Genomic DNA, 23042 nt, shown 5'->3' with positions numbered 1-23042 from the left:
GACAGATTGCACCACTAGCTGCATTCCATTGCACAGGCCATGCTTAGGGGCAAGGCTTCACAGGAGCACAATGAGCATCCCAGGCTTAAGGTGGAACTGATGAGGAAGTAAACCTGACACCTCCGTGGAATTCAGGTACTCAATTGGCACAGCCATAACACTTTCATCCTCTGAAAGAGCATCTGCGCTTGTACAAATCCATTCTTGGCCTGGAAATTTTGCCACGATAGTATTGTTGATTTCCTATACAGCGGAGTAATGTGACGCCAAAATAGCTCTTTCAGACGCCTACCCTGGATTTTGATAATTAACCAATAGATTTGGAAATGTCCATTCTATCATTGCTGAGAGATCCAGAGGCATGCAGAGCTCAGGAGGCATGGTAATGATTTTGTCAATATTTGGAACTTGGCTATTTCCCATATCCAAAAGCCATTGAGCGTATTTTGCACTTTGTGCATCAATACCGCCGTTATGTATTTGCATGTTCTCACAAAGTTGGAAAATCTGGAAGTGGTTCCACAACTCAGATCACTTCAAGCATGCCTCTACTATTTGTGACCATGAGGCATTTTTCACAACAGACAGGATTTGCTGAAAATCACCCCCAAGCACTATCACCTTGCCACCAAAAGGTAAATTGCTCTGCAGTAAATCTTGCAGTATCTTGGACATTGCTGACATTGAAAGGATATATTTTGTTCACATTCCCCCTCCAATTGTCTGGCATGTTGGCGGTGCTGATATGATGCATTCTGCTCTGCATAGGCTGTTGGGTTTTCTGCATGTTGTCGTTCCCGTTGCTGTCCTTGTTGCTGTGTTCATAAGGCCCGGCGTTCGTCCATTAGGTGTGGTTTTATGTTGCTGGCATTTCTCTTGTGGATCCTGGCTGCTCTTCTCACCACTATACGTGGTTGTAGGTGATCGTTTCCTCTTACGCGTGTTGACATTCTGCCAAATTCCCAATGTTATGTTGAGATCTGGACTGCAATAAGCAGCTGTACGTTGCAGTCATGTCCTCTCATTCCGCCTCCGTATTTTTGTTGCATATTGTAATTGACTTGTTCTCCTCATCACATCGAATGACAAACTGAATGACAATACCAAAGGGTGTAAATGGCTGAACGTGGCTTATTTATAGCAGGGCTCGAGAGCCCAGAATGAAACTGACACAACTACACCCTGCTAGAACCTTTGGTACCGTAATGGCCTGAAGGGTAACGCTGCATGTAAGCCTGGCCAGCAGGCAGAGACTCACCCATGCGCACACATCGGTGAACTCTGTTCTGTCACCCAACTTCCTCTATGAAAATTTCATCTATCGCAGTGAGGCTTCATACTTACTAACATAGACGGCACACAGTATGCATAATAGTATAGATAAGGGATGTAAGAAACACTGTGGTTCTTTAACGATCTTCACAGGAAGATAAACAAGTCAAAGATCTGATACAGCAGGAAAAAAAGACTGAAGGAATTAGCAAGCAAATAGGCAGCTAAGTTATCCTGGGCATGGCATGGCTCATTAATAATTACCTGGTTAGTGTCCCTATTGATGCTTTCTGTTATGTCAGCTATCTTTCTACTGTACCAGAACTTTAGACAGTAATAAGTGGTCATGAACTAGAACAAGAAATGTCTGGAAGCTGTAATTCTGTAGACACCCAGAAATCAACAGATGGTGATTAGGAGCTTAATGGAAAAAATATTCTTGTATGAAAGAGTTTAACTTGTGCAGAATGAATATATGGTCCAAAATCATGGTAATGGAAATTTAAGGTTAAGATTTTAAGCCATAAAAGTTAGACAAATAGGAATGCTTTTCAGAAGTTGCTAAAATATTTTCTCACTGGCTGCAACCAAGCATTTCACTTTTCATCTCAGAAGAAAGATTTTATTCAATTTCAAGCTTTTATTATAGGTGAATAGAGAAAGTGCCTTCTCATCACTTTTTTTTCAATCATTAATGCCTTGCTATTATGTTTTCTATTCATCCCCCTGCCATTCTTATCAAAGACTCAAACTTTTTAACTGACTTAATAATTTGAAATCCTCTATTATAAGACCAGTGTATCTATCAGATTATGCAACTGTTTTGTATATTTAATAAGATATTATATTTTAAATTCTGTAGAAATTATATGATGAACCTCCTCCTTTTAATTAATCCCCAGATTTCAGATAAGACCAAACTGAACATTTCTTAGAAATTAACTTCATCTAGTTTTTCTTCCCCTCTTAGGTTTATGACAGCCTCAAAGTCTACATCAGGATAGTCAGGCAATCAAGGGCACAAGGCAACCACGGCAGAAAACTATTTCATTTTATGTCCCCAAGTATCCAGGTAACTGCCATTTCTGGCACTTACGCACAGTGTGCAATCTTACTGCACATTGGGGTGTGGGAAGTGGGCACTATTTGATTCAGCCTGAATCAGGGACAGTGATTCTATTTGTTGATTTAGATCACTGTCCCTAATTTAATTTGGCTGAATCTGACAATTCAATGCTGATTAGGAGAATCAGCAATTCAGCCATAGACACAGCTTTAAATGTTTTTTATACCAACCTAGAGGTTCCAGTGTGGATTGTGAACACTACTGCTGGGGGTGCATGGAGCATCCCAAAGGAGTGCGGGGGGGGGCCCTCCACATGCTCAGCGGTGAACCCAGATGTGGACTGGAAGTATTCTGGTCCACTTCCGGGTCCACTGGGGAGCACACTGGGGGGGCCCCCAGCACCCCCCTGGCTTGGCAATTAGCCCTGGGGGGACACTGGGTGCCCCCCCAGACTCAGGAGGCACCGGTCGCTGAGCTGGGGGAACATAGGATCCCCCCGCACACACCCCGGCAGACCCGGAAGTGCACCAGAAGTGCTTCTGGTCCATTTCCAGGTCTGCTGCTGAGTGCTCTAGGGGGCCCCCCATGCTTCTGTAGGGCACTTCGTGCGCCCCAGCATTGCAGTGTTCACGACCAGCCTGCTACCTAGAGGTACGTAGAAAAAACATTTAATTTGTGTCTATGTCTGAATTGCTGAATCTTTCCGAATCTCTCCGAATTGATTTGGAAGGTTCTGATTTGATTCAGAAAGATTAAAGGGTCCTCCGATTCAATTCAGATTCAGAGATTCGGCCACTGAATCAGGCTGAATCTCTGCTGAATCGAATCAGGGACCAAAGCTTTGCGAAGCCCAACTGCACATAGCCTCTGAGAATGTGCTGGCTGATGGGTGTGCAGTTCTGTATGAGCCTGTGTTGGATGAGCATCAGCCTAACAATCCTACATGGCAAAAACACATGACTAGAAGGTGCTAGACAACAGAAGTAGGAGGAGTATCTTCCAGGGTTGCCGACTGTCTGTAAACTTATGGACACTGTAAAAAATAATAATAATAAAAAACCTTAAAAATGCCTGTCTAAAAATCCATGAGAACATTTGCCCTTTGATAAAAACACAGAGCTAGTAGAGCTTTAAGCTTCTGTTTGAGGAAAACATTTCTTGGGTTGCCAAGTTTTCACTCAGTACCTAAGTGATTTAGGACATTCTCCAAGGAAATGGGAGAGGCCTCTTTAACCAGAGGGGTTTGAACCTGCAGTTCTTCAGCTTCCTACTATAGTGCTCTGACCAGCACACCCCCCTGCTCTTTCCAGCCCTCCTCTTGAAGCTGGCCTGTGACTAGCCAAGAGCTTTGTGAAACCAGGAGGAAAGCAACAAGTTAGTCTGTGGCCTAGTGAGATAGATGCTGCCCTGGAAGGGAACAGGCCATAAAGTCTAGCCTGGATCCTTTCTCCCAGTGGGGGAGAAACTTCCTTACTGATCTCCATCCATTTCACATCCATTTCAAGCAATGAATATTAAATACAAGGTGCTGTGGCTTGGCTTCAAGAGGAGGGAGGAGAGAGAACCAAATAATGCAAACTGGCAAATACCAAAAATGGAAATTGTTATGGGACTGAGAAACTGCTATTCAGGAGTGTGAAATGACATCGGATTCTGCACTTTGTGTTCACCCATACCTAAAATAAACTGTGTGCTTTAAGACTCACTCATTTCTTTCAAATTAATGGAAATTCAGTCATCAACTTCCATAGGAGCAGGAATTTCTATATATAGCACCCTGAGTGCTCAGCACATTTGGGTTCGAGCCATGAGGGTGCAGCTTTTAATTAATCTCTGTGACTTCTAGACCATGGAAACCCATGGAGCTTTGTGTTAGAGAGGATTTCCCATCCATTGCTGCTGGCTAGCTCTCTAGGAATGACTTTGGCTATAGTATTATCATCTGCTTGTTTTATTCCCAGACAGGATCTTTTACACTTTAGGCACACCTGTTTCACATCTCTTTTTATTTGATGCTACCATCAGCTCTCTCCTTTCCCTTCTTGCCTCAGTCATTTTAATTCCTTAAAGTCAAATGATTTCTACTATATGTGTGGGACAACATGCACAGGCCAGACACTCACCTTGATTACAGCAGGACAAATATGGAGCAACTCCGTAAGAGTCAAAGTAATGAATGCAGAGCTACCCTGATGAAACCAAGATCAGAAGCTGGACCATTTTTCTTTCTATAGATATCCTGCATGTTTCTGTCGAAATAACAATAGCAAATAATAATCTATTTTATTTTAGAGTGTTAAACATTGCATTTAAAATCTGAGGGATTGAAGCAGATTCTCTTCAGTGAATCTGTCTAATAACTGTATCACATGTCAAGCAAAAGCAGTTAAATAATTTCTGACAAGACAGTCACAACTAGAAGTTAAGTGACATAACCCTCCCGTATATAATAACACGAAACCCAAATAAAATTCAGAGAATTTTGAGACGCGTATCTACGGTGAAAACTCTGCAGTCAGCTTAGGCAGGTCATATCTGTCTTGCTGAATTTCCTCTAAAACAACCAGTCACATCAATTTTCAAAAGCATTCTTCAAACATATCCTCACAGAGGGTGTGATTTTCATTATCTGAAAAATGGGAAGGTATACATATCTGGGCCCCCAGGTTCTATCTACATGCATACACTTCAGTTTAATATGAAATTAAGCTTACTAAATTTAATCTTTTCTCACATCTGCAACTCACATCTGAAAATCCAGCATAGCTTTCTGCCAGATTTAATTATTTTAAAACATTTGTATTTGACTTATTTTGAGTGGACATAACTGATATTTTTGTACTGCCATCCCCTTATATCCCTGCAGTGATCTCACTTCTGTTATGCTCTGAATATGTAAAACTCCTTGCTCCTACAGGTTGGGGGACATTGAAAAATGTGAAACTCTATAGTGGCGATGATAGCTTTTGCAAAGCATGTTGATAACTAGTGCTGATTCCAGCAGTTTAATGGTGTGCTTAGATGCTGCTTTGGGACACATGATCTGTAAGCTGTTCAAACAAAAAAAAGCTATTGCATAAATTTGAGCTGAGATTCTTCTATATGGAATAAATTCCTTGCAAAAGAAGTCAATACTACCATATTGTAGTATTGGGGAAGGGTAGATGGGGAGAGCAGCAGGGGGAACCCTACAATGTGCCTGACATAGTGGGTGCATCTACATGAGATGCTTTACTGCAGAGTAGTGTAGTTTACTGCAAAGTAAGTGTGTGTGTCTACATGTGCATATGCTTACTGCATAGTAAACCTTGCTAATCTCGAGTAAATTTGTTACCTGCAAATGCAAGTAGCAAATCTACTTGTGAGTAACTGCACGGTAGTGCTTGTATAGACTCCTGACTGGGAGCAAATCTGCTCCCAGTCAGCCACCAGGGGGTGGAAGATTGCTTCCTCCCCCTGGGAGCTGCCTGTTGCTGGGGTGGGCTCTGCCACCAGAGCCGGGGTGGGGACTTTGTCCCCCTGCCCCGGCATCAGGGAGCTCCACCCCCCCATTCCAAGATTACAATCAGGCAGCAGGGACTGGGATATCCTTATCTCTCAGCCCTGGAGAGAACAGCTGGGAGACCTTATCTCCCAGTGCCAGCTCTGTGACAGCAGAGCTGAGTGGCGAATGAGCTCCCAGCCTGTTCCCCACCCAGCTCCATGATCCCAGGGCTGAGTGGGGAAGAAGCTCCCCAGCTTGTTCCCCACCTAACCTGGATCATTCTTTCAGGGCTTTGTAGCCTGTAGCTTTCCCCACCACAGCCATATGCTGCTTCATCCCATTGCCTGCCTATAGCACTGTTAGGTCCTGAATAGGCAGAAAATAGTCTTTCTTTAGGGGTCTGTGCTGGGGCAGGACGTGTGGCTAGCAGTGGTAAGTCTGGAGGATGGACTAGGGGGCAGCATGGTTTAGGGTGAGGTTGGGGGTATTAAGGCATGGGGGTGAGTAAGGACACTTGGGGTGGGGGCAGCCTGATGTAAAACATTGCTGCAGTCAAGCAGAGTTGCCAACTCAAAGACATTTTTTTAAATGATAATATGCAAACTTTTTTCTAACAATCAAATTTTGTAACAATGGTTATCCAGGACCTGGCAGTAGGGTTAGGTTTACATTATGTAAAACATAGGTCACTAAAAGAGTTTGAGTCTCAGTAAAAAGTTTGCAGATTGTCATTAAAAAAATATCTTGTGTTGGCAACCCTGCCAACATGGGCTACACCAAGGGAGGCTGCATGCCCATGGACCACACTAGTGCAACTCAAACCAAGGGCACCCCATGGAGCAGCCCTCCCCACCACTACTTCAGCACACATATGAGAAGCCCCCTCACTGTACAGCACGTGTGAATAGTCCCCTTACCCACTCCACTATGCACATAGACAAACAGTTGAACGGGTGACCCACTACTCCACTGCATGCACAGGCAGCCACTCCACCCTCAGGCTTGCAGGCTGCCCCCACCCCCTTCTAGCTGTCTGGCACAGGCTCCCCTAGTGTACTGTGCAATGGCTCTCATGCTGCACAGTCCCCTGGGGCAGATATAGGAAGTGGAAGCCAGAGGGAAAGCCTAGAGGCCCTGATAGATGCTGCAACCAAAGCAATGCAGGGAGTGATGGCCAGGTGGAAGCCTAAGGGCTACAACCTAATCCTTTGTGGGCTGCAGGTGGGCTGCAGGGCACCAGTTGAACCTCCTGGTCTACACCTAACCTCACCATTTTATTGGGACTTATTTCTGGCTAGGCTTACCACTTCCTCAGCTGGCTTTTAGTTGCTGCAGAAGGAAGAGTTAGGAGGGTAGCATTCTTATTTCTTCTTTTCTAAGTATTATTATACTTGATAATATGATTAGGACCTTTATGCGTATATAGAAGTTTTCAGAGTTTGACTTGAAGGTTACAGCACCAAGCATGTATGCCTGGACTGCTCCATGATGACACCAAGCAATGTTATCCTGAGACACACTATATTGGCTCTTTGCATGCTTCTTCGTGAACTAAAAGTAGTGTAGTTACCATAATGGAGCACAATATGCAAGCTAGTAGGCTCTGCCTCCCAGCAGAACTTACTGGAATGTGTGCAGTGCTGCACTTAGATACACTACTTCCATCGTAGGACCTGCCAACCAAGCACAGCACGTCTCAATATGGCACTCCCTGGTATCATAATGGAGTGGTACAAACATACCCAGTGTGTAACAAACTGGTCATCCCTTTCAGAATATCCTGGGCTAACTGTTCAGGAGTACAAAACTTCAGGTGCTCAAAGAAGAGAAAATGGCAGTACCTAGGATGCCCCTAGGTTTTCAGAGAGAAAAATAATCAGGCAGCAATTATGAAAATACTCTGTGGTGCCCTTGAGAAATATGGATATATGCACAGAGCTCTACTACACTGTGCTGCCACTTCTGCCTGAGACTGGTAATGAAAGGCACCAATAGCATCAAAAATGTGCAGGCACTAAAAGATCAATAATCGCACAAAATCAGGAGTTCTGACATATGTCACTGATGCCAGATCACACTAATGGTCAAGAACAGCTTTCAAACATGTGAGATCTTGCACAAGGAAGAGAATAAAGTGAAAAGCAACAAGGAAACATTGGAAGTTTGTATGACAAGTAAAACTCTTTTATAAATTTGTGATAGGGCAGTCCGCTACACAGTAAGTTACTACGATGATTAATCACCAGACAGTGACAATCTAACATTTATATCTGCTGATAGGGGTGAAAAATTGGCTTGTAATGCTTATGCTGCAGCTCCTCCCTACAGAATAATTTGTCACACCTGTGCTCGTGTCACTATTGTGGTCACCACACACTATTAAGAATATGGAAAAGCAACACTGGTACAGCTAGTTTCCCAATAACTGTGTGTATCAACTTTGTATCACGGTAGTGTTAGAATGATGTTTTGTTGTATTGACTGCATAGCTGGGATAGAGTTAGACAAGCTTTAGAAGGCAAGACCTGATAAAGACTGTCCTGCATTCAAAAGCTTAGCTAACTCTATCTCAATTATGCAGTTTGTCCAGTAAAAGAGATCACGCTAAGAAATCTTTGCCTCTCAGATATTAACTCTGTACACATACACAAGACCTAGCTACCTATATACACTATTGCTCTGGATGGATTCTGAATGCCTTAAACCAGAGATCAGCAACCTGCACCCCGTGAGTGAAATCTGTCCCATACAGCCATTTGATTCAACCTGCTGACATGAGGCTTCAGCAGCTTTCAGCAGTGTCAGGGGCTTCATCAGCAGTCACTTTCCCTTGCCACCATGGGAAGAAGTGGTGGCTGTAGACCCTTCCTCTGGGCCACTGCCAGGAAAAGTAGCAGTGGTGGGTGCTTTCTTTGTGCAACTCCTGGGAAAAGTGGTGGCAGTGATTGGGTTCTAGTGCCTCCAGTCTCCCTGCCCCAGACCCAGACTAGGTTGATCCAGCCAGCAGCCTTAAAAGGGTGCCAACCACTGGCTTAAGCAATGTGTAATAAGGAGGTCCTGTAGAGAGCCACTACACCTTCCTTCCCCTTTGCCATGTCATTTTTAAACTGCCATTACTTATACACACCAGGGTACAAATTAAACCCGAGAGTTGTTTTGCAGTATTTTCCTAAGTAATATCTCATAGATATCGTAATAGAAATGAACCAATGCCTGCACTTTCTGGTGTATCTCATGCATCTTCCTTCTCTGTAGCATTAGAATCGCTTGTAGTGGAACCTGGGATGTCAGCCTCCTTTGTGCTATCACACATTACTGCCTGAATCTGTATTGTAAGTTCAGAGACTATCCTCCTGAATTTGAGCTCAGAAGAGGTTTTATGAGTATTGTTCATGACATGTCCAGTTCTGCCCCATAAAAGAAAAGAGCCATCTGTGACACGGTCACTCCAGGTGTTCATGTATTAATGTGAAAACTGTATTTGCATGTGACTATTAGTGGCCATTTAATCACACTGTTTCTTGTGAATGTACCTCTGATTGAGGCCTTCACAAGTCCAGGCAAGATCTGAAATGACATCTTGTAAACAACATTGCCAGAATAGGATTTGTAGAATATACTAGATTCCTATAAGCCAACCAAATATTTGCAGCCTTACATGGCAAGCTCCCTTTATCTGGGATTGTAACATGAATGGCTTCTGTGAAAGTCTGAATAAATCTTTCCATTAATCCATTTGTGGCTGCATGATGAGGAGATGATGTGATGTTTAATACAATTTCTTTTAACAAAGTGGAATTCTTTGGATATGAATAGAGTTGTACTGTCATTCAAGAACTCCTGTCCTTGAAAACAAGTCTTAACACCAAATGAACCAAATTTATACAGACTACTAGGCTACTCAGAATAAACATCTTTTCAAAATGAAACTGTCCACAAGTGGTCCAACATAGTTTCTGTGGATTCACTGTCATAGGGCACTCCCAAGGATGCACCAGAGTACCATGTTTGAGCTATGGTAATAGCTGATTGTTCAGAAAAGGAGCACAGTTGCAATACATTTTTTAGTCGGGGTGTCATAAGAGTTGCTTCAATCCCTTCTAGAAGTGGATATATGCTCCAAGGATAGCTGCAACTTTTTTTTAGCTCTGAACAGTATGTGTTGACGGTGTGGTCGCTATGAGGAACCTATACAACTGAATCTCTGAAAAATTGCTCTTTTTCTGCTATCAGCCTAGGCCATCCTGAAAGATGCCATTTGCCTGTCCAGAAATTCAGTTAATTGTTATTTTGACTGGAGTTCATAATTTTTGTTGACGTTCCACTCTTTCGGCACATGTGGCCTGATCCTCAAATAAGCAATCAAACAAGGCCATTTTCCCCAAACAGCCAGACATTTTAATCCTTTTATTGTCTGTGGGCATATCTACACAAGACATTTACTACACAACTGACTAATGAGCTGCACAGTAAACACCTTGGTATCTATGCATGCACCCCTTTTAAGCCAGAGTAAACTAATTTACTTCACAACAGGATAGTACTTGTAAATACAAGTACTAGCCCGATGTGGAGTAAACAGTTCCACAGTACAGCACGTGTAGACACTGTCCTGGCTGACTGGGACATGAGGGTGCTAGCCCCATGCTGAAACATGCTCGTGCCCTAGCCAATTTTTAAGCAGCACACTGGGCAGGGTCGGAGCAGCCCTGGGCCAGCAGGCTGGTCCCCCGGCTCCCCTAACAGCTGAGGCTGCTCTAACCTGGCTTAATGTGCTGTGCATGAATAAATTCCAGAGCTTATTGTTCCAGAGTTTATTGCTCCCAGGCACACAAATGGAGTTACTCATGCGCAGTAACTGCATGTGTAGATGCACCTTATATTAGGAGGTTATTCATCATACCAGTGATTCAAGCATTTCTAAGACCTCTGCAATCTCTAAGTGTCAATGACTGCTGTTTCTTTGCCTTCTTCACATTAAGATCTAGGGAAAACACACTGGTGCAGCTTGATTCCAAATAACAAAATTTATTAACTACGTCCAAATATAGACAGCCACACTACCTATGCAGAATGCTGCTCTGACAGTGTTCTGAAAGGTGTCTGTAAGTGAAGACAAGGAGGGTCACTAAAAGGCTTCATATTATTCAGAGATATTACCCAGTTTCTATCTGAGTCTTTAGGGACATTTGTATACAACATGGGGGTTTAATTCTCCCTTAACTGAAGCGGTGTTTTTTTAAAAACACCGCTTCAGTTTAGGGCAAAGTAAACCCCCATGTTGTGTACACCCATGTCAGAGCCTGATTCTTACCTGCCTCTCCAGTGGCGGGATGAGGAGAGCAAGCTGCTGGCGGGTAGAGCAGTCTGTGAGCTGCGAGGAGGGGCTGGTGCTTCCCTCCATGGCAGTGGCAGCCCCCTGCCATCAGGTGGCACCTGTCGGCAGGCACCCGGCTCAGGGAGTCCTGGGGGCCACTGGAGCCGTGGAGGGAAGCACCAGGCCCCCGCGCAGGTCAGGCAGGCAGGAAGGCTCTGGGGGGGAGATCAAGTTAGCTGGGTTTTTTTTTCCCCCCATCTGTGGAGCCTGCCTTTCTGGGCTGCTGCTGGGCTGCCTGCATGGTCTGCCTGCACACCCCCTGAGCCACACAGAGCCGGGTGCTTCCCTCCGCGGCTGTAGGGTAGGAAACTAAAACTCCTTGGAGGTGTTTTACTTTGCAGTGCCCCAAAGTCATTTGCTGTGTCCCGAAGTCATTTAAGGTGCACTATGCTGCCAAATGTGCTACAGCAGCTAGAATTAACACGCAATATGCTGTTGAATGTGCAAACAGCAGTTCCATTAAAGTGGTGCAAAAGGCACTCAGCCCGCTTTAAACCTGCTAAAAAGTGACACTTCTGTCAGGCAGATAGAGGGCTCAGATGCATAAGGTACAGATCATATTGTAAAGATATGGATGAGCTTTGCCTTCTCCTCGTACATTTCCAGCCACCAGTTTAGCCATAGTATGATGCTGGAGACTGTCAACAATTGTGAAGCTACAACACAGTTACTCCCAAGTTGCGCATTCCTTTGAAAATGCAAAGCAGATACAGCTTTAATAGGAACAGCTAGAGGTTTGCAATCAAAATCAGACTTTTTTGACTTCTGTGGAAACACAATAATTTATACTAAGACTCAGAGCTGGCCTTAGGGGTGGGCAGCATGGGTGACCACCCAGGGCACTGTGGTCAGGGGGGTGCCATATACACACATACTCACACCCTGCTCTGCTGCTCACGCTAGATGGGAGCCATCTCAGGACTTCACTGGCAATTAATCCTGGGGGTGGTGCAGTGAGGTCCGCTCCCCACCAGCCATGCCCAGAGCTAAGCCAGCTGGCCAGGACAGTGGGATAAAAATCCCCCAGGTGGCAGTGGAAGTGGTGGCAGGGGCTGCCAGGCAGCATGACAAGCCAAGAGGAGGGTGCTAAGGGCCAAGCCAAGGGCAAGGTGGCAGTGCCCAGCTGGAAGGCAGCATGGTTGAGCGGCCCCAAGGCACCATTTTCCCTAAAGTCAGATCTGCTAGTCACTGATGTGACTTACACAGGTAATTAAAAATGTTTAAAAGCCTTAAGATAAAACTTAACAAAGCTTTTGCAACTCTGACTCAAAACATTATGCAGTTAGTGGCACTACTCACACAAATAAAGATTACATGCATGAATAAGAAATGGATTAGGCCTTGCTGATAATAGCAAGCTTAAGTTCGCAGACTGACAAATTCTGTGCAATTTACATTACTGTTAAATGGCAAGATTATAGTTATGACAATATGGAAATTTAAATGTAATTGTGTATAAAATTGCACAATAATTAAATTGTCTATAAATTTGGAGCCCTCAAATTAAGCATAACCAAATATTTCCTGACACCTAAAGTATTAGCTTAATATTGGTACCATATGGCTTGCATTTTCTGTTTCTCATAACTGACATTCTTCATCCTTGTCAGCTGCTCATACAGACTTGCCAGATAATATTTGCACCATGGCCAAAAATATCTAACAGCTGGTGTGGTAGAAGTTAAAATACTCTGTAACACTTCAAAGTTTAATGCACCCATCTACATGCTAGAAAACCGGTTCCTGGAGCAGATGTTTAGCTTCTGTTTTTTAAATTAACGCCTGTACTCTTTTCTTGTCAATTGCCTGTTTTAATGATCCATTGGGCTGTTGCATTATAAAAGAATCTTGACTTTGAGATTCTTAAAGACAGCTGACTATCAGTATAAATATTTTGTAAGCAGTAGATTAAAACAGAGTAAGTTCCCAAAAAAAGCACTTGAGCAGTGTGCAATTTAGATGGAGTTTAGGCACTTTAAATCCAAGTGAGCAATCCACAAAACCCTTCTTACCTGCCTAGAGACACTTTGGCTTCTTAAGTTTTGCTAATGCATTTGCCCAGAACTGCTGTCATATTCTCTTGGGGGGCCTGATTGTGCAGGTGTATTCTAAACACACCTAATAAATACTGACAATGTGGATGTCCACACAAAGCACAATATTCATAACCTCTTTCATTAAAAATGAAGGAGCATATTATATAAGCATGTAATAAGTGTAGCAGGCTAAGCACTTGCTCAAAAATTGGGAGCTTGAGATTTTAATCAGCCCTCAGCTTGAGACGATTCCAAAGCTGCTGCCTCTGTTACCTCACCAGAAGGTGCTGGACCCCAAGGATATAGGTTAAGCTAGGGTGGGGATGCCCTTTAACTTTCCTGTTGAAACTACAGCTCAGAATGAGACAGGGAGGGAGAGAGAGAGACGTTTTAAACCTATATTATACAAATATTTAAAAAAATAAATGGTGAAAGTTCAAAGGTATGTGCAGGGGCTAAGCATGAAACACTTGTTAGTGACAGAACAACATGCCACCTGAGACTGAAACCCCCTCCCCCATGCCCTCATGGGGTTACACATGTAGGACCAGTTCTCTATCTTCCACCGTGCAGACGGCTCCCTCAATGGTGTAGCACAACACAAACTGTTCCACATTTTGTTGCAAGGTGAAGTGTCCAGTTTTAAATGTGACATGTACCAGGACCAAGAAGTGGAAGAGTTTCAGAGTGGTGTCACAGCCAGCCCCTGGAAACCAGTTTTTGCAGCTTTTCAGAGTCGCCGTCTTGGCCTGGCCAAGCAGGAAATAGGCCAGGCAGATAATGCTCCCCTTGACCACTTACTACAGGATAGAAAAAATGCACACGATCTCAGAGAAGTCAAAGACCAGTGCACCAAAGAAGATGCAAAGGGCCCTAAAGAGCAGCTGCAGCTGGGGGAGGTCCAGGAAGACATGGAAAGGGGTCTCCTTCACTTCCTTCTTCCAGAAGGGACAAGCTGCCAGCACTGCCAGCTCTGAGGCAGAGTGAGGGCATGACTGTAAATCACTATTAATGAGCGTAGAGCTCTGGGTTCTGGTCATACTTTCCAATGGTGTTTATGCATTTTATCTAATAATTTTACAGGCATGTTAACACTATGGAACAGGGTGCAGAGCACTGTACTATCCCCTCCCAGGGTAGTGCCTGCAAAACTGGGCTAAACAATCATGCTTCCTTTGGTTTACTTCTACTCTTATTTGACGAGTCTTGTGTCAGCTACACAGTGGCAGTTTCAACAGGGAGGATGAAAAGTATCCCCATCCCCACTTAGCTTGTAGGCTGGTGTCTAGGGGACTTTCCTGGGACACTAGTGATTAAGAGGACCCAGAACCCCCTTCTCCAACTTTTGCTATAACCATTAAAATAACAGAGGAAAGATGGTTGCCTCCTGTTTTAAATGCAAGTGTCTCTTGGTGGTGTGCTTTGCGCTGATCTCAGTTTTGGGGAGTGTTAGATCTTTTAGCACAATTACGAAGTCAGGCCTCTCAGAGAACTTAGGTGCAGGAATGCCTGGTTTAAGAATCCTAAATGGGTTTAGGTGTGATACAGGCTTCAAGATGCTTAGCTCATCAGATATGGCAGCAATATGGGGTGTGCACAGAGCAGAACTTTGGATGCCTATACCACTACTTGGTCCTACTCCAAGGGCCACTCAAACCTGGCAACCATGCACACTAAAAAACCCTTAGCTCATCCTCCAGCAGTAGTCCAATCCCATCCCCAGGAGCTATCCTGAGTGTTAGGGTCTGAGATCAAGTTTCCCCAATCCCCATAGCCTGCCTCAACCTTTCAGTATTTTCAGTGCTCTCACTGAAATGCTGCCCAAAAAGTATCCCAACAACAGTCCCAGAATTTCTTGCACCTAATTTCTGATCACTCAGTATCCCACTTCCTGTCTCTTCTTCCTGTAATTAGAACCAAGCAAGGAAAAGACAAAGACTGGAGAGACTGATTGCTAGAAAGGCTCTTGTTGGGGAATAGGAAGAAGAAGCTTCCTTAGAGAGAGCCCGTCTAGGAACCACTCTATCCACTACTGTCTGTTCTCTGTGCTTTGCGTGTTCTGCCACCACACTGTATGGTCCTTGACACGTAACACTGTGAGCTTCTCAAATGTTGATGAGTGCTAGTGCTAGCTCAAGTTTGAAGCAGTCACGTTCAGGCCAGCAGGGGCCTGGAGGACTGAAAGGGAAGAATCCCCACTTCCCATTCCAGGCTTTCCCCATCCCCTGTGGCTCCCCCACCTCCCCTGTGGCTCTCCCTGCCTCCCCTGTACCCAGGACTCTGCCCTGCCACATACTTGTGGTTGCCTGCACTCTGTCCCAGGCAGCAGGCAGGGAAGGGTTAATCTGTCTGCCTGGCCGCTGCCACTGCCAGACTGCTGCTCTTCTCCAGGCTGAACCTGGTGACATCTGGGACAGCAGGTTAACCCTTCCCTGCCTGTTCCTGTAGGACAGACTGCAGGTAGCCGCAAGTGGGGACAGAAACAGGAAGCAGTGAGTGGGGATTTGGTGGGGGAAGCAGTGGGCCTGAGCCAGGCTAGCGGGGCAGGGAGTTGGGTGGGTGTTTACACTAAAACATAGCTTAAGGTACATACACTACACAATAGTGTGCCATGAGTAGGTAAGTGTGCTTAAAACTAGTTTCAGGTGTTAATGTGTTAATCCAGGGGTTAAGAGCTCCAGGAGCTGTCTAAAATTAATGTGTAACAAGGCCTAAATGTATTGAAGGAGTGGTGGCTCATGTATCTTGGGCTAGTTGAGAGAAGATGCCTTAATTAATTTTATTGGTGAAAATGTAAATACCTACAGACTCTTAGATGCCACAGATTTACTTTTTTGAATTTAGTGCCTAAATTCCACCAACTGGTATTTTATGCAACTAAATGCTTTTATGGATCCTCTCCCCAGTCCTCTGCAAGATACTGTATGCAGAATTTGAAACTAAATATCTTGAGGAGGAGATAAGAATACTTGTGCATTATGAAATAAAATTGCAGGAAAAACTTAGATCCATGGCAACACATTTATTTTATTTTAAGGAGGAAGATCAAGCTGCGTTAGAATCATGTCATAGCCAGATAAGCACTTCTTCCATAAAAGAGGGTGTAACACTTTAACAACAAGAATAATTTGATTTTAGGGAAGCATCAGACTGTTTTTAAGGGGATAAATAATTCTTCCATGTTATCTGAAGCCACTAGAGATACGGTTAACCAACTGTAATTTTTCTCTTAATGCGCTTGGTCTTCCAGGGAAATGCAACAAGACACATGCCAGAAGTTCGGTGCTTGAGAAGGCCTTGCAACTGGGGTCATCATTTAATAAAGATTAATCTGAATGTTCGTGTTGTGCTGTGTTTAAAAATTGGTGTATTATGATGCAAATGTTTAGCAATATGGGTACACAAAGAGTCAGACATCTTGCATGGAAGAACTCTACATGCAGCTCTCAATATTTGAGCTTGTATCTCACAGAAGGCCTGATTCTGTGTTCCTTGTACATCCAGATCTTCAGATTTGGCAGATAAGTTGAGACATTTCTGGAACTATAAATAGATATTTAAGATAAATATTAATGGTTAGATTGGGAATTTTCTAAATGTTCTCTTTCTGAAAAGCAGTTCTAATTCTGAACATGTAGAAAGCTAGGTACCTTGGTGACTTATGGTGAACAAGTCACAAACTCCCTGATGAATTAAACAAACATACAATTTCATAAACAATCTACTTTTATAGATAACATATGTTGTTCCCTTGAGACTTTGGGTTTAAAGGGCTGATTTATGCCTATGGAAGGGAGAACTCCTTGCATTTTCATCTATGTGCTCTGAAAACTTTCCCCCCTAAATACAGAGTTGTTCTCCCTTTTGTACCTGGAAGTGTCATCAGTTGATGTGACAGCTGGTCGGACAGCCTCTATATCTGCATTCACTGTGGCAATTGTACTTCCATATGGTGAGGGTGTACATAAATTGCACCCTAATTCCTCCCCCATCAGAGTGAACAGAGGATGTTAACTTGGATATAAAACTGATTATTCTTGTTAAGCTATGCAGTTAGGTATTTGAAAGTTGGACCTAAAAAAAATCACCGTTATTGGTTACTTATATTAGTGGTTTATCTTCGAGCCCAGTCCTGCACTGGAACCTATTGTGCTAGTGTTGTACAAACACAAAACAAAAAATGATCCTTACACCAAAGAGCTTACAACCTAAGTATAAAATGAGACAAGATACAGAGACAGATGGAGGAGCACAAGGAAATACTGAGACCATATTAATCAGTATGACAGGCAGTGCTTTCAGTGCATCAGCAATTACAGGATATAACCTACTGTTCCTTACCATGTGCATGCATACATACCAGGAATTTAGATACTAGCTTACCTGCTTTTACTCTGCACTGACATTTTTTTCAGCGTATGGAGACTCAGTCTGATTAAATGAAAGAAATATATAAATCAGAATCTTGTAACATGAATCTCTATAACTGGATATGTATGGTTCTTCTCTTGTGCATACATTCCTACCTCTTTATATTTAGAAATTACTCATCTCAGAGAATGGATAGAATTAGATTAAAACAATGCAATTATTCACTGATGGAGAACTGGATAAATTGGCAAAGTGAAGAGTGTACCTGGGCATGTGGATCTCTGTCTTGTGTATGTGTGTGCAGCCATGGGAGATTTTGTCTTTGGCATTGTCTGTAATGGGATTAATGGATTTTCCATTTATTTTAATAGAGCTTTTTACCCACATTACCAATCCATTACAATTTATCACGTGCCAGCTATATTCCATGTACCATCCCCTAGTTGAAGAAAATTGTGTTGAACAAAAACAATCCCTACATTTGCTGAGAAAATTGTAAATAAGAACAATAAATAGGCAGTAATTTAAGCCATAATCCAGTATCAAGAAAGATGCAGGCAGATTCTGTACACCTGTGGAGTCCAGTAGGGCTCATTATAGACACAAAGAACTGTCCATACAATTCTAAGTGCAGAATAGTTTTTGTTCTAATTGAGTTTTTAAACCCATTTTCACTGTAGTTTCAGAGCTCCTTCTGGAAGAACATGGACTAGCATTGGTCATAGGATCCACTGATGTGAGTTACTGGTGTGCTCCATTACTGCATGCCGACAATCTTTTTTATCTTTACCCTCAGAAACCAGTAAGATATAAGAAATGTCTCCATTTTACAGATGTACTAATGTCTCTATTTTACAGATATAAAATTAAAGCACAAAGAGATTAGGGGCCACATTTTCAATGGGATTTAAGTATGTAAAGGTATAAATAAGCATTTCTGTAAATCCTACTAGATGTGCATGTATACATGTGCAATTAATGCAAAGCAGTAAACTCCAGCATATATCTCACCAGAGTTCATTGCTTCTAGGCACCATGTTTACACATGCGCTGGGGACCGCAGCATGTTGAGCTGCGTCAGAGCAGCCTTGGCTGGCAGAGGGCCCAGGGGTCAGCCAGCTAGCCCAGGGCTGCTCTGATTGAGCTCAGCATGTTGTGGAGGGGCTAGCTAGGCCACGAGGGTGCTCCAGTGTGGGGCTAGTTGGCAGGTAGCTCCTGCACTGAAGCACCCTTGTGCCCCAGCCAGCCCCATCAGTGTCTACACATGCACTGCTTGCAATAAATAACTCCACCACAGTATAGTACTTATATTTAGAAGTACTAACCTATGGCAGAGTTAATTAATTTACTGCAGCCTAAGAGGGCTGCATGTGTGTAGCCACATCGGGGTCCCGTGGGTGGCTGTGATGTTCCCTGGTGGCCCCTCAACTGTGCCCCAATCTGCCCTTAGGGTGCCTCCCTTCTTGCCCATCATGCTTTGATGAAATACTAATAATATTAAGAAGTGATCCTTGCCCCAAAGAGCTTACAACCTAAGTATAAAATGAAACAAGATACAGAGACAGATGGAGGAGTGCAAAGAAATACTGAGACCGTATTAATCAGTATGATAGGCAGTGCTCTCAGTGCATCAGTAATTATAGAATATAACTGCCCACATGCCTTCACGTGAGACCAAGCCTAATTGGATCCACATTGGGTTTCCTTGGCATCCTACCAGTCTCACTACGCTATTCCTAGGCCTCAGGCCCCTCACTCAGCCACTCTCATCCCAAGCCCCTTGCTGGACCACTCTTGTTGCCTATGTCCCACAGAGCACCTAAAAGCTTAGGGGCTAATAGCGTGGCTTCAGTCCTTCCCTACACCACGCCCCAAGCCTCCTGGGTATTATTGTAATGTTGATCTCTTGTTGGGCTTTGGCCTCCTTGGCTGCCACCCCTTTCCTCTCAGTTATACCTTCTAGGCTGGGCCTACTGTATCAGACCTGGTTTTGAGGCACTAGCTCCTGTTTTTTTTGGCCCCTTCAGGCACTGGGACCCTGTCCCCTGTCTGCTGGGCTCCTGGACCCTGTCTGGTTCTACCCTTCTCTGGTAGCAAGCCTCTGGGCTCTGTCTGGCTCTGTACCTTCCCTCTCTGCTCACTCTGGGCTCAACCATCCCTTGAGCCTTCCCCTGGCAGGGTTCAAAGTGACCATGTGCCCCATGGGCACCAATGGGACCTCCGTATACTGCCTCTACAGTCCCACCCCAAACCATCGGTATAACTGCAACGTAAACAACAGGCCACTGGGCTATAACATAAGCATAAAGGGGAAGCAGCCTGCTGCCCCTGTCAGAGGGTAAGCCCTCCCTCTCTTCTAGTGCCAGTATAACTTCGAGCCCTGGCTAACCTCACGAGATCCCTGAGTCTTGCTGGGGCTCCATTCAGGAGCACTGCTGCCCAGAGCTCTTCATCCTATGGCTGCCAGGGAGAGACTTTCTTGCTAGCCCCAGCCCTGTTGGGCCCACAACCCCCGTGGTCCCACATGCAGCCCCTCTGGCAGACACCTCAAACTCTCTAGGGGTTTAACACAACACAAAGACTATTTGCCTGTAAAACGCCTTCTTTCTCTGGCCAGGGAACTTGCCTGTATCCCCAGGCCTGCAAAATTGTTTAGCTATGTCCAAGGCCTTTCAGGAGCCCAGCTGCTGCTCTGCTGCCAGGGGCTCCTTGCTTTGTGGCTGCCACACAGAGGCTGCCTGACTGGTTCAGGCTCTGGGCTTATATAGTTCCAGCCTGAGCCCTCTTCCAGTCAAGTGAGTCTCTTATTTGTAGGGATCCTGGTTTTTTCTGATAAAAATAAATCCTCAATTTTCAAATTTAAGACAGTAACCCAAACTCCACATTTTTTCCATGATTAAAATGAAACACCATGGAAAAATGTGGATTTTGGGTTACTTTTTTTAAACTGAAAATTGGGGATTTTTTGTTTATCAGAATAAACCAGGATCCCTGCTTATTAGTTCCCTGCACAACCTGCAAGGAGCCTCTCAGGCTGCTTGCTCCATTAAAGGAGCAGGCACACCCCTGTGCCCTGCTACAACACATTTATGGTGGAGGTAATTAGGTAGCTGCACAGTAAATATCTTGTGTAGATGCGCCAATGACTACAAAAGTTAGACATCTGCTGAAAGCTCTGAACCTTCTTAGGTACTTTTAAAAATCCCTTGAGATGATTTTCTGAAGCTTTAGGCATCTAAATACCATTGAAAATCTGACCCTAAATGCCTTGGCTGAGGTCATACATAAAGGCCTTGGCATAGCAAAGATTTGAGCGGGGGTTATGATGTCCCAGGATAGTATCCTAATGATTAAAAATGTTAAGTTCTGAACAGTGTAGCCCTAGCAGGAACTGGAAGTTACAAATAAAGTACTGTATTTTGCCATCCTGACTCACACTGAGTTGCGGCTTATTGGGTAATCTCTTAAACTGTTGCTATACAAGTTGGCCCAATGGTAGCAGGATTGACCCTTACTGGGAGGATTTCAAAAGATGCTAGTACCCTGCAGCTCTTTCTGAACAATGGAAATTGCTCTGGTGCTGAGCTCTGCTGAGAATGCAGCCATAACTATTTAATGTTAAAGCTTTGAATGTATTATCTCAGCAAGGAAAAAGGGATTGATGCTACTGGTTGCTATTGTTCCATGTTTTCAGGCTGTAGACTTAAGAAAAAGTCATTTGATTTAAAGGTCTGTATTTAAATCAATAGAGACTACTCATTCTGCAGAATACAATGCCCTCCTAAAATACAGAATATGTACATTTTTGATGACTTCACAACTGGATATTACCTATTCAATTCTTACTGGTTGTTTGAGCTGTATCAAACCTGGTGTTATGCTGCAGAAAGTATAATATAAGTAATGCTCTGGAGGCAGAAGAGGTAGTAGTGTGCAGCTTGTTGCTTAGTAATGTGGCAAATATACATGCATTTGTAATGAATCACTTTTACCACCACCTAAAACATGATTATACCTGTACAGTCACCCTTCAGGTTGGCTATCCATAATCCTAAAACTACCAGTTATTTTAAGTACAGTTGAGAGCAAATCTTTCCTCTGTGGTTGTTTTGTTTACGATCTTTAGTTTGTGCCTGTGAATCATTTGGGAAAGTGTTTTTCAGTCAGTGCTTCTGGACGAGTGCCAGCCAAACACTGCAGGAAATCTATGTTGGATGGGTACATAGTTTTCAACTTCTTGCAGGTTAGTTTAAGAGACAGTGGGAGCATCTACATGAGACACTTACTGCAGAGTAGACTAATTAACTCTGCAGTAAACGTTTTGGCGTCTACATGTGCAGGGCTATTAGGCTGGAGTAAATTAATAAACTCCAAAGAAGAATAGTACTTGTACTACAAGTACTATTTTGCTGTGGAGTTTTTTATTCTACAGCAGCACACATGTAGATGCTGACCTGGCTGGGTGAGGCATGAAGATGCTTCAGTGTGGGGGCTGATTGCCGGCTAGCCCTACACTGGTGCACCCTCATGCCTCAGCCAGCCCATGCACAGTGTCTTGAGCTGGGTCAGAGCAGCCCCAGGCTGGTAGACTGACCCCGCAAGTCAGCTGGGGCTTCTCCAACCCGGCTCAATGTGCTGTGCTCCTGGGTGCACATTCAAATGGCATGCCCAGGAGCAATAAACTCCAGCACAATAAGTGCCATTTTATTGCTTTGAATTAATTGAATATATAGATGCACCTAGTCTGTACTAACCACCCCCCCATCTTTCTTTGCAGGCAAAATTGTATATGCTTAAACTTTTTTGCCGTGGTAGGGTTAATCAGGTGCTAAGGGTTGAACACATGCCTCAGAGCAGAATCTCGGTAGGCTGTGCTCTAGCTAGGCAGTGCATGGTTCTTACACGGACATGCTGCATGAATATAAATTATACCATTCTATATGGCATAAGCCCCCAACTAGTGAGTGTTAAATGCTGAAGGGAGAGGGACCTCCCTTGTTTTACCCCAATAGAGCTCAAGTGGTTAGGGCACTTACCTAAGAAGCAGAAGAGGACTAGCGTCCAAGATCAAAGATAATAAATAGTCCTTTTTCAAATATATAGGGAGGATGAAGAAAGCACTGGGAAATGTGGAGCCCCTGCAAGATTCTCTGGGCAATCTAGTAGTTGCGGCAGAGGAGAAAGCAGACCTCTTTAACCTATTCTTCACCTCCGTTTTCTTCAGCAGGGACCAGGACTTCCCCACTGTGATGCAAGATGGACGCGAGGGGAATGCCTCCAGACCTCAGGTTGGGGAGGACCAGGTTAGAGAGCTTCTGGAGAGGCTGGACGTGTTCAAATCAGCGGGTCCAGATGCTCTCCACCCCAGGGTGTTGAGGGAGCTAGCAGGGGTTATTGCAGGGCCTTTGGCATGGCTTTACAAGCGCTTGTGGTGCT

Source organism: Gavialis gangeticus, unplaced genomic scaffold, assembly GCF_001723915.1.
Source record: "Gavialis gangeticus isolate Ggan-Ray unplaced genomic scaffold, GavGan_comp1, whole genome shotgun sequence".
In the NCBI taxonomy this organism is placed as follows: Eukaryota; Metazoa; Chordata; order Crocodylia; family Gavialidae; genus Gavialis; species Gavialis gangeticus.
Note: the sequence above shows the minus strand (reverse complement) of the source record.